Raw genomic sequence first — 10,697 nt, 5'->3', positions numbered from 1 at the left:
TCGCTTTAATTACTCGGCTTTTTATCTGAATTTCAAAATTATATGTAAAATGAAAAACGAACAAATGCGAATATTTTCGAGGAAAAGATAACGCGAAAACAGGATGTTAGCGAACATCTCTACGGATGTGCATTGATCGGCATGATTAGTCGGTGAAAAAAATAACATAGCCAAAAGCTTATCGTGAAAGAAAAAATGAAGATGAATTTGGAGCCCATATAACTCTAAAAATAACATCGATATCGTAAAAACATCGCGTCAGCAGCGTGAAAAAAAAATTAAAAAAAAAAGTCAGGCGCGCCCCAGTGAAATTAGAGCGCGAAATAGTGTTGAAAAATGAAGGAATAAGTCATCGAGAGGGGATCAGAAGAGTGAACTGCAGTATGTAGCGCTTCTGAGATTATCTAGGAGGTCGGGAGATCGGATTAACCAGGGTCATTTTGTATTCGTTAAGGGTAATTCACACAAGCCTTATGAAACGAGGCTCGCGGCGCTTAGTAAATTTTAATGCCGTCGCTCTCGCGCAGCGGCTTAGTTTCGCCGTTTAATTGCTTTATCAGCGCCAAGAGTCGCGAAAATAAAAAGGAATTCGCGCGGGATTGGAAATAATGATGGAACGATCTTTCGACGCTGATTTCAAGCCGGGCAAAGTCGCTTCGGCGAGTCAATCTAATTAAACGAAAAAGTTCATGAAATCCGTGGCGCGCAGATCATCAGTCATGCTTAGTCCGTAAGTTCAAAGACTGCAGCCAAGATGGAAGAAAAAGGAAGAGTCATATAAGACGGGAATGCGAGATGCAACGGGTTTCTTTTCCCTGCGCGCGCTCATATCATATACGACGACGATGCCATGTCAAATGAAGTTCTCACGTGAGATGATTCAGTTTGTCGATAAAACGACGAATCGACTTTTTCGTTGAGACTTCTTGCGTGCGACGCGCGCGATTACAGAAGGAGGTTACTGCGGGTTGTCTCGCTGCTTATGTGTGACTCGACGCGTGATGTATGTATCCCGGATAAGTGCCTTGTTGAAAATGAATTGCAAGCTCTCTAATATGTGGTACAATGAAGGAAGGCGAAGCATTCGAGGCTCACCAGGGAATTCGCTTTATAATGTGGGAGGCGGAAGATCGATTGGCACTACGATTTTAGTCCTCTCTAATATGCCTTGAGAGTGAATGTTCAGGCAATTCTATTTCAAGCATTCGTCCGGCAAACTCTTCAACTTCAGTTGCAACGCGATGCTTTTTCGTCACTTGCACTCGAGTGAGACTAAAAGTCTAGTATTAATGAAAAGACCTTAGGGGAGCACTCGAAGCCAAATGTAAAACCCTGCCCGGTTCTTCAATCTTTTTCAATGCTATTTACTAGGGAGATGGGACGAGCAAAAAATTCGAACGAGAAAGAGAGAGAGAGAGCGTCAACAAGAAAAGCCTTTTAAATCATTCCGTTTTCCAACCATATGAGCTTCCTCTTTATCTTTCTGTCTCTCTTTTTCTCTTTCTCTGTCCTGTAGGACTGTTACCGATAACGCGAGTCGGGTATTCAGGAACACACGCGGAAGTCTTATTATATCGACACGAGCACACCAGGAAGCTTTTTTCTCTGATCGTTATGAATATTTAACAGCGACGCGCTCTCCGCTCGTACTTTTTGTACGGGACTGTTTGGATTCTTGGCACAGGAGACGAATAATAATTTCATAGATTTCCCACAATCGCCAATTTCCTTTTCACTAGTTTCAAACGCCTGTTTTACAATTTTAATTTAAATCTGCTTTACATTCCTTAATTGACGTGAAACTTCCAAATCAAATAATATTTACGAAATAGCTGTTCGAGCTTGATTTGTACAAAAAAGAAGCTTCTCTCTTACGATTATATACACGGCCTAAAGAAAATCTATTTTCCCTTTCTTACGTACGCTCAGCCTTAGATTACACACCCAAACATCAGTCTTAGACGCGACGCGTTATCTCGGAACGTGGATGAACTGGTGAATCCGCGTTACTCGTTTACGTGAAATGAACTACGATTCCGCGCCCTTGTCATTGTCGAGAGCTCCGAGGGAAGGGCGAAATATACAAAAGTAAATTGCGCGTAAATTTCACTGGAGAAGAAGGGATCCTCTTGATATTTCAAAAGTCGCCAATTCCAATGTAAACGGAACGCAGGAAAAGTTGCCGCTCTTATCGAACTGCCTCTCTGCTCTTCTTTCCTTTTATCCCCGCGCTCATCCCCATCTAGTTGAAAAGCAATCGAGTGCGTGCTCTCGCACACGTATCGAATGCATTGAGGTCCATTAATGCTTTCTTTGCAACTGTAGCGTATGCCGATCGCAGTTTTCTGACGTCGGCCTCAACGCGGGCGCGTTACTCGAACATGCATGACTACTTCGAGATGAAATATATCGTCTACGTGAATAATTAATCTGTTCGTCAGATGCGGAGATAAAAAATAGCACACTGCGTTAAACATTTTTCATTCGCTGATATTGGCGAAAATGAATCATCGGGAAGGTTATTAACCAATCGAAGGTAGATCAGAAAGTCCGCCGCTGATGCGTCGTGCGTAAACGTTGAAGATCGCGAGATCCGCGTTTGCTCGCATGCCGCGACCTAATTGAATTTCCGTGCTGGTGATAAGAAGGGAGAGAAGAGGCAAAAAAATCGAGGCAAATCATAATGAAACGAATGACCGGCGGAGAAGAAGAAAAAGTGGCGGTCGTCGCGGCACACTGCGGAACTTATAAATCCGTCCGGGTTGGCGTTGGCGGACAGCCAAGGAAGCGAGCTCGGAGCGTTTACCCAAGGCCAAGTAGAACAGAAGCAGATAGTCGGACGTGCGCGAAGCAAGCAAGCAAGCGAGAGCCTTTGTTTTGCTTCCATTGTTCCTTCTCGCTCTCTTTTTCAATTGAATTTTTGATGGAGTTCGCTCTTGACGCAACGCTCGAGCTATTATTTATCAGCGCTGCCCTCCCCGTCTTCTTCCTGCTATCGTCCCGTTGACCTTTACTTGACGTACTAGTCGCGACGACGCTGTAATTGTTTGACCCTGCGATTAAGACCTTTGTGCACGTACGACGCGAGCTCGGTTATCGAAAGTCGACTTGCTTGGTACTCAGGGCGTGCGTTAATTGATCTCTTTAACAAAGCGCAACGTTGCGCTCAAATTAACGGGTCGGCTATTCGCAAATCGAGCCAATCGTGAATCAGCTGAAGAGTCTCCCTTGGCAGGGTATTCCAAACGAAATACCGGCACCAGTCGAATTATTCTAGCGCTGTCGTAGTCGATTATGCATCCGTTAAAATCGTTGAACGTGGTCGCGTCAAGTACGTCGGGTGCAGTGTAGCGACGAGCTTTTGTGCGCCTCATCAGCCAGTGAGAGCAGAGCCTTGCGAGCAGGATGACAGGCAGAGGAGTATACTCGAAAACTGGCGAAGGAATCCACGTCGCCGCCCAATTTAGCGGGTATTCAAATGCCATCCTCAGCGTTTTGCTTCGCCCATTAATTTCGCCAGAGCCGGCTGTGATAGTTGCTTCTCTATTCGCGCGGCGTCGCGACTTTCCGTTCGATAATGCTTCGCGACGCGCTCGATCAACGCACAATTCATTTCCGCCGATTGATCGATGCGCTTTAATTGACCACTCGGCGACGACGTGCCGTGTAATGCATCGACGGACGTGTAAAGGTCATCACCTCGTTTCGGTGCGCGCACGTGCAAACGACTTGTGCTCCGTGTGCGCGCGTGCGGATGAATAATGCCACCAGCGAGAATGGATGCTGAGTGAAGAGCGCGTGGGAAACAACATTCATTGCAGCACGTTCAAAGTGGCGAAGAAGCATATTCGCCGGGGGAAAGCTAATCTTGAGCACGGCGAAAGGCGTCGAGTACCAGGCAATCATATTGCGAATCTAAAGTGCGACCTATTCGGCAACCCGAAACCGTATGCCACTTGATCTTTTTTATCCTTTAGAAGTGATTTTTTCTTTTTTCGTTCACCGTTAACTCATTTGCGAATTATCGGAAACTTGTCGGGAGGCAAACGCGAAATTTCAGCTAAATGCCCGTCATAAATCGTATAAAAAATCGAAGATGAACTGCGCGCGGAGTGAAATCGTGTCGCCGATTATTCCGCAGCATGGATCACCGAATAACGCAACGAGCTGTTTCCCGGACGCAAGTACCCGGCGCGAAATTGAGACTCGGCCCGCGGGGTCCCTCGCGCTTTTGCAGCGCAGGAGTAATTTATGCGCGGAAAGTTGACGCGCATTCTCTAGTTTTAAAACTCGCATCCCGAGGCGCGCGCATTTTAATGGAATCACGGCTACGCGCGCACTCTCTCCCCCCATTAACGCTGCTAACATTTTGTAATCGTTTTATACGCGTCGTTTCATTCGGAGCCTCGACATCGCGTGGCGCCGGGGTTGAAACGTCCCGCAGGCAGCGAGCGAAAAACACTAGCGGACACGATGAAAATTGAAAACCGAAGCGCGCCACGGGAGGGGTTCGGCAGTGCAACTTTGGCACTGCCAGAGATTCGATTCGGTCGTCTTCGTGTTAATCTGTTCGCGAGAGAGAGAGAGAGAGAGAGAGAGAGAGAGAGAGGCTCGGCGAAGCAACGATTATTCACTAGCAGCAGCTGAGAATAGCTCTGCTTTACATAACGATGAGATTCAATTGATTTTACGCTATCAAGTGCAAATACAATCGGCCGGGCTCCAGCTGCAGTCGCTGTGCTGCCCATTGTCGTGCTTTCAAAGTCGTTCAATTGGAGGACGATAAGTTTCACCCGGCGCGTTCAATTGTTTATCGCTGCTATGCGCACTGAGCGCGCGCGCACGACGACATCGCGTCGAGCTACAACTACGCGACTTGGATTTTATTTTCGACCTTGAATTGATAAAGTTCAGCTTTGACGCGACCTCGCTGGTAATCGCGTAATTCGCAGGACTCGGACAGTCTCGCGCGCGCTCTCACATCGGCGTACCCGACAACAAATTATATACGAAAGCTGGCGTTGTGCTGCGACGCTGAAAAGAGTTGCACTCGCGTGATTTTCGCTTGGCCAGCGCTCTTTCTCTCTCTTCCTCTCTCTCTCTCTCTCTCTCTCTCTCTCTCTCTCTCTCTCTCTCTCTCTCTCTACCTCTTTCTACCGGTGAATCGGCAGTTTTTCAGGGACCTCGATTATTGCTCGTTTTTCAGTCGACACTATGGTCCGCGGTCGTTTATTTTCTTCGTTTCTCAGCCGTTGCACGCCACTTTCTTGTTTCTCTATTCATGCTCGACGCTGCGGAGATTACGGCTATTCTTCGACGTTCGAATCATTACCACTCGTTATTTCGCAAGAGGAATTCGTCGATCACTCGTCTGTCGTTGTAGCTTTTAGCCAACGCGTCGAAAAAGACTTGCGTCCGTTCGGAATGGACGGGATTGACGTTTCAATGTGGGCTACACGAAAAGACGAGAAAAATGAGGCCTGTCCACGAGCTCAGCAAAACTGAGGCGAGTGGCGACTAAACAAATATCCGTGTCGAGCGGTTGTTTCTTTCTCGTACAGTGAAATGTCCTTTCGCGGTGCGCATCTAACTTTAGCTAAACCACAAGAGGGAGAGTGAAAGCGGGAGTAAATTCTATAGAGGAAAACTCGAGTTCTCAAGGCCCAATCAGCGATAGTTTACGTACACGCTCGCTGTTCAAACTGCCAATGGAAACGCGCGATGGCCAAGCTCTGCTTCATAAATCAAGTGGAATAAGCAAGCGAAAGGTAGCGCGCGATAACGCACAATACTCCATTTTTCCCGGCGAGTGGAAATGGATGTGCATTTTCACACTTTAATCGCTCGTCCTTGAATTTGCGCACACGACCAAGTGTGTGTGTTTATCTTTCTAGACTTGCGAGAGAACTTCTGTTCATATAAGACTCGAGAACATGCTCTGCGCGCATGCGTGTGTGTGTGCAACGTAGTATTGAGGACACTGAATTATTAAAAGCTACCCCCGTTCGCTCGCGTGTCTATGCTAATTCTCCATGACTTTTACTGATTTCTTCTTTGCCCCTAGTAAAAACAGAGCAAAGATCAATATGCCACGCGATTTTTTTTCTAAAGAGACGAGGCTCTTTCTAATATTTACGCCAGCACCCATCGCCTTCGCCTTTATTTACTGCACTTACAGGGCAGTCGCACTTTCTCCACACGCGTATTTATGACTCGGCGTCTGCTCTGTGATTGCCCGGCTCTCGGCTCGATTGGCCCACGCGAATTTCCGCGTGCAACTTTTTACCGGTGCTGTGCGTTTGCAAGCTGACATTATTCTTTTTTTACCCTAAGATCTTCTTCTTTATTCGTCTCCTACTTCTTTTTCTTCTTGTGTTTTATCAATTATGGTCGTTCGAATAATGCGTCAGTCTTTTACAGGCTGATATAACTCTCGACTGAATTATTTCTCTACAATAAATTCCGTCTTCATTTGCAATTTCACGCTACTTTAATAAAGAGATCCGAAAATTCTTAGCGTGTCGTGGAAAAATGAAAATGACGTTGACGTTGACGAAAAGGAAGAGTCGTATTCGTCTAATTAGTGTGAATATTCATCAATACTCGTTAGCGCGGCAGCAAAGAAGACAAGCATAATTTTTGCGCACATTACCCATTCATCATCTTTCACCGTCGCGCTCATTAGCGAAGGCAGAACTTGAAATGCCTAGCAAAACCTGAGAATGTACAAGCCCTCGTTTTCTCGCGAAAAAAAATAGAAGTCTTGAAAACGAGGAGCAATTTATCACGACGAATAAATATTCGTCGTGATAAATTGCAAAACACGCGAACATTTGGACGTTTTCTACGTTGCCGATGGTAGTGCGGCCAATTATTCTTTGCGCGAAACTCTCCCTTTCCCAATTCAGTGGACGCCTTGATGCCAGTGAGGCGAGTTCTCGCTCCTACCGGCAAGATACATATCTATAACGGACTCCCTCCAAACTTTCTTGTCTTTTCTTCGTGGGAGGTGATAAATGCTCGCTCTGCCTTCGCTGCCGTTCGACTTTGCCTCTAGCGCAAATTATACCAAGTTCGCGCCGCATAAATTTCACACGATTCTTCTTTTTCTAGGCGACGACGCTCGTCAGCCACGGCACACCGGCTCTTTATCGTTCGGCGCAAGGTCGTCGAATATTTACGCGATGCCTCGTTAATGCTCATTAGTTCCAGCTCTGTTTACATCGCATTGATGATACATCTCCTTCATCTTTAGTTTCGTTTGCTCGTAAAAAGTGCAATGTCGTGACGCAACGTCCATTACAAGTTTGATACTTTCACAATAACTGTAAGCTCCAATATCAAATTGCACTGTTATCGTAGCTCACTCTCTTTTCTTTTTTCGTCTTCATTGTCGTCTCCACTTTGGCACTTTCATCAGACAAAGACATTCGATTCCGTTGCCGAGGTGTTTTATCTTATTGCGGTGTCGAACTTGGATAGGTCGAAACAACAACAGCAACGCTTTTCAATCGTTCGCGTCTGTCTTTTGCGCGCCGGAGTAAAGAGAATTAGAAAAAACGGTAAAGCGCTGCCCTGATAATTCCCGTGCTAACTTTGCCGGGGGTCACCTCGAATGATAGCTTGGCAATCCATGCAGATCAAACGAGAACGTGGTGGTTGGCTCTCGTGCAATTCGCAATCGAGAAATGATGAGATTTTTAATCGAGATTGTTCGCGCAGCGAAAGAGAGAGAGAGAGAGAGACAGAGAGAGGCAATTAGTTTCGGTTAAAATTGACACTCGCGATACATCCGTTCAGTAAGTTAACAGTTATCGAGCGACGGAGAGTTTAATGACGCGTGCGTGCGGATTCATCGTCTGCGTAATAGAGGCGTCATTAGATGATTGTCCACAATTTGTCCAAAATAGATTGACGCCTTAGCTTCCAGCACAGGAACACAGACACTCGAACGCGGTTAGTCAAATACTCTTAATGCGTATGACTAATTTGAAAGCTAGATGGGAACTATAAAACGTCGTGCGATCGATGCGGATAGACTAAAGAGGAGGGAGTGGGGGGGAAGTGCTTTGTTGTCGAGTTTAAATTGGATGGGCCCTGGAGAGTTTTATTGGCAAACTGCCGTTTCTTTTCTTGCCCGCCCTGCTGCATTATCATCGTAAAGTGTTAGTGCTCGGAGGCATGCCATTCGTAAAACTCATGGATTTTTCAAATCGACTGTTATAATCGGGCAGACAACTTAGTTGCATATGCACATTGTTAATTCTCTGTCTGTCTGTCTGTTTCTCTCTCTCTCTCTCTCTCGCTACCCCCCCCCCCCCCCCCATTGCTAACTACCTCTCTATCTGGACAGTTGAATGATTATTCGATTAAGTTCGAAATACACTCAAGGCTCGTGCGTCAACGTGTGGCTGACGTAAACTAGAGATTCACTACTTGGTCCACCTATACAGACTTTTCAGTCGACTCGTAGTGTCGTCGCGGTACTTATGCGAGTTCTGACTGGCCATACGACTGCGCGCGTTATAAATTTGCCGAGCGATCCATGGATAAATCCATTTTCGCGTTGCTTCACGCCCGAATTACCGGACGCCCGAGAGAGCAAGCTGAGAGAACGGACATTAACCTGCCACTAGCTCCGAAATCCCTTGGGCACGCGGTTCGCGGTCAATTTTTAGCTCGAGATGGGCGCATTATTATTTACGCCCTCTTCGGTCGTGCCCGGTAGCGTGCTGCGCTCCTTTGATTTTCTTCTTACGGTTTACGTTCCCCTTTCACACTTTTTGTTTGCCAATGTGCCTCGGGCTTGAATAACATTAAGCGCGTTCGATCGAATGCGTGCACCGACGTAAATCAAGAGTCCATCCAACTGCTACGTTCTTTCTTCTTTTTCAGATGGTCCAGACCGTAATTTTTATTTATTGGTTGCTGTTTTCGTTGTCTTATCGGCTGTAGCTGTAATTTTCTCTCACTCTCTTTCGTGAATGGATTCGTTTAATCTTGATTGTTTCATGTGTCATCGGTGATTTATGCCTGTTCGCGTGGAAAATGGCCTTTTATTTTAGGAGCGTAACTCCTAGGAGAAAGATTTCTTTTCTTGTTAAAAAGGGACCAAGTGACTCGATGAGCGTGTCGTTTAGAGCGACCGTATCAATGGACAATAACTTTCCGATCTTCATTCGCCATTCAGAAGATGCTTGCACTTTATTATCATCTTTATTATCTTTTCATGGTCCGATGTGTCAGCTAGATCTTTACTTCACTCTATTCTAGGGAAGTTATCGTCGAAATATGAAAGTGTAAAATGAAAGTGTAAAATAGTATTACAGGCAGAGATAGGCATTTGGCTTACTGTCTGCGAGCTGAGCAACGAGTGCTTTCGCGCTTAAAGTCAGAGGAATTCTCCGATGCTGTAACATTTGTGCCCAAGCGAGCTGTGCCCTTCGCCGCGGAAAATTAAATTTGTCCGAAAAAAACATTAATCTCCGGATTTCATAAGATAGCCCTCCCGCGCAACTTTCGTGCGCGCCAAGTATGAATCAACTTAAGAAAAAAAACTTTACGGCCAAGTTGGAATCGCGGAGATTACCTTAACTTTATGATCCATCCTTTTTTTCTCTATCCGCGCGTCCGTCTTATCGGGGGAATCGTCTTAATCGGAAAAAGGCTCGAGCCAAGCGAAATTAGCTCGAAGTGGAAAATTCGACAACGCGCTTCCTCCCAAAGCTACAAAGTCTATTGAATGCCGAAGCGCGCTTATTGGCAAGCCGGTATGAATAGCGGCAACTCTCGGTGAGCACGAGAGTCGCGAAACAGCGATAGTCGAAAATAATCCGCATAAACTATATCGATGTCGGCGCACGAGCGCTTTCGCCCAGATAAACCGCGCGGTAAATCCATCAGGCGCGCGCACGCCAGCCGATATCGCGATCGACTAATTTTACTAGGCTCGCGTGCAACGACGATAGCGACCGCTTCTTATTCCTTCCTGTTTTCGCTTGATTTCGCATCGCTCCGGGGGCTCTAATTGGTGAATATCGAGCGAGCGCGACCGAGTGCGCGCGTCGTCGTTTTGCCAAGCATCTGTCGCTGTGATTTATTCGAGGGTACGCCGCAGCGACTGACACTCGCGGAAAAACTTGGAGCTTATTCAGGGGCGCGCTCGCGGATTGAAACTCATATAGTGTTTCTTGCTTAGCTTCGCGCCTCTGCTGGGACAACTTTCGAGCATCATGCGCGCCCACGTTCGCTCGACGCGATTGAGACATCGGGCGGCGTCGGATTTTCGAAATGGGACAAGTTCTTGGATCTTCGTCGTGCCGATCACTTTGACGGCAGTCACGCGGCTTTGTTCCGCCCGACGTCGACGTCGAGACAGGTGCAGCTGTGCAAAACATGCGCCGCGACCGCCGCGTAATAACATTTGCCGGCACGTCAGTTGAGGCGAGCGCAGACGTCGAGGGTGCAAAAGTTATCGGATAACAGCCGAACTGCGACGAGTTCAAACGACAGAAAGGGAAACAAAATGCAATCGCGCTGATATATAAGCCGCGTGGAAAACACGCGCGTGCCTACGACCTCGATAGGTACCCGTCGTTCGGTCGCAACACTGCGCTGCGCGTGCGATTGAAAAGCTCCCCGTGCGCACCTACACGCGAAGCACAAGGCCGTCGGTGCCAGAGTTCCTCCCTGAAATT

The 10,697-nt window shown here is 46.9% G+C and overlaps 1 protein-coding gene across 1 annotated transcript in view; it reads right to left on the bottom strand.

Annotated features, from left to right (window-relative positions):
- LOC131667960 (tachykinin-like peptides receptor 99D) overlaps window positions 1–10,697 on the bottom strand; it is a 48,918-nt gene that overhangs the window by 11,517 nt on the left and 26,704 nt on the right. The gene's annotated exons all lie outside the window — the stretch shown is intronic.

This window comes from Phymastichus coffea, unplaced genomic scaffold, assembly GCF_024137745.1.
Source record: "Phymastichus coffea isolate CEN01 unplaced genomic scaffold, Cenicafe_Pcof_1.1 PCOF00072, whole genome shotgun sequence".
In the NCBI taxonomy this organism is placed as follows: domain Eukaryota; kingdom Metazoa; phylum Arthropoda; class Insecta; order Hymenoptera; family Eulophidae; genus Phymastichus; species Phymastichus coffea.
The sequence above is the reverse complement of the archived record's forward strand: the minus strand, read 5'-3'. Positions and strand labels throughout refer to the sequence as shown.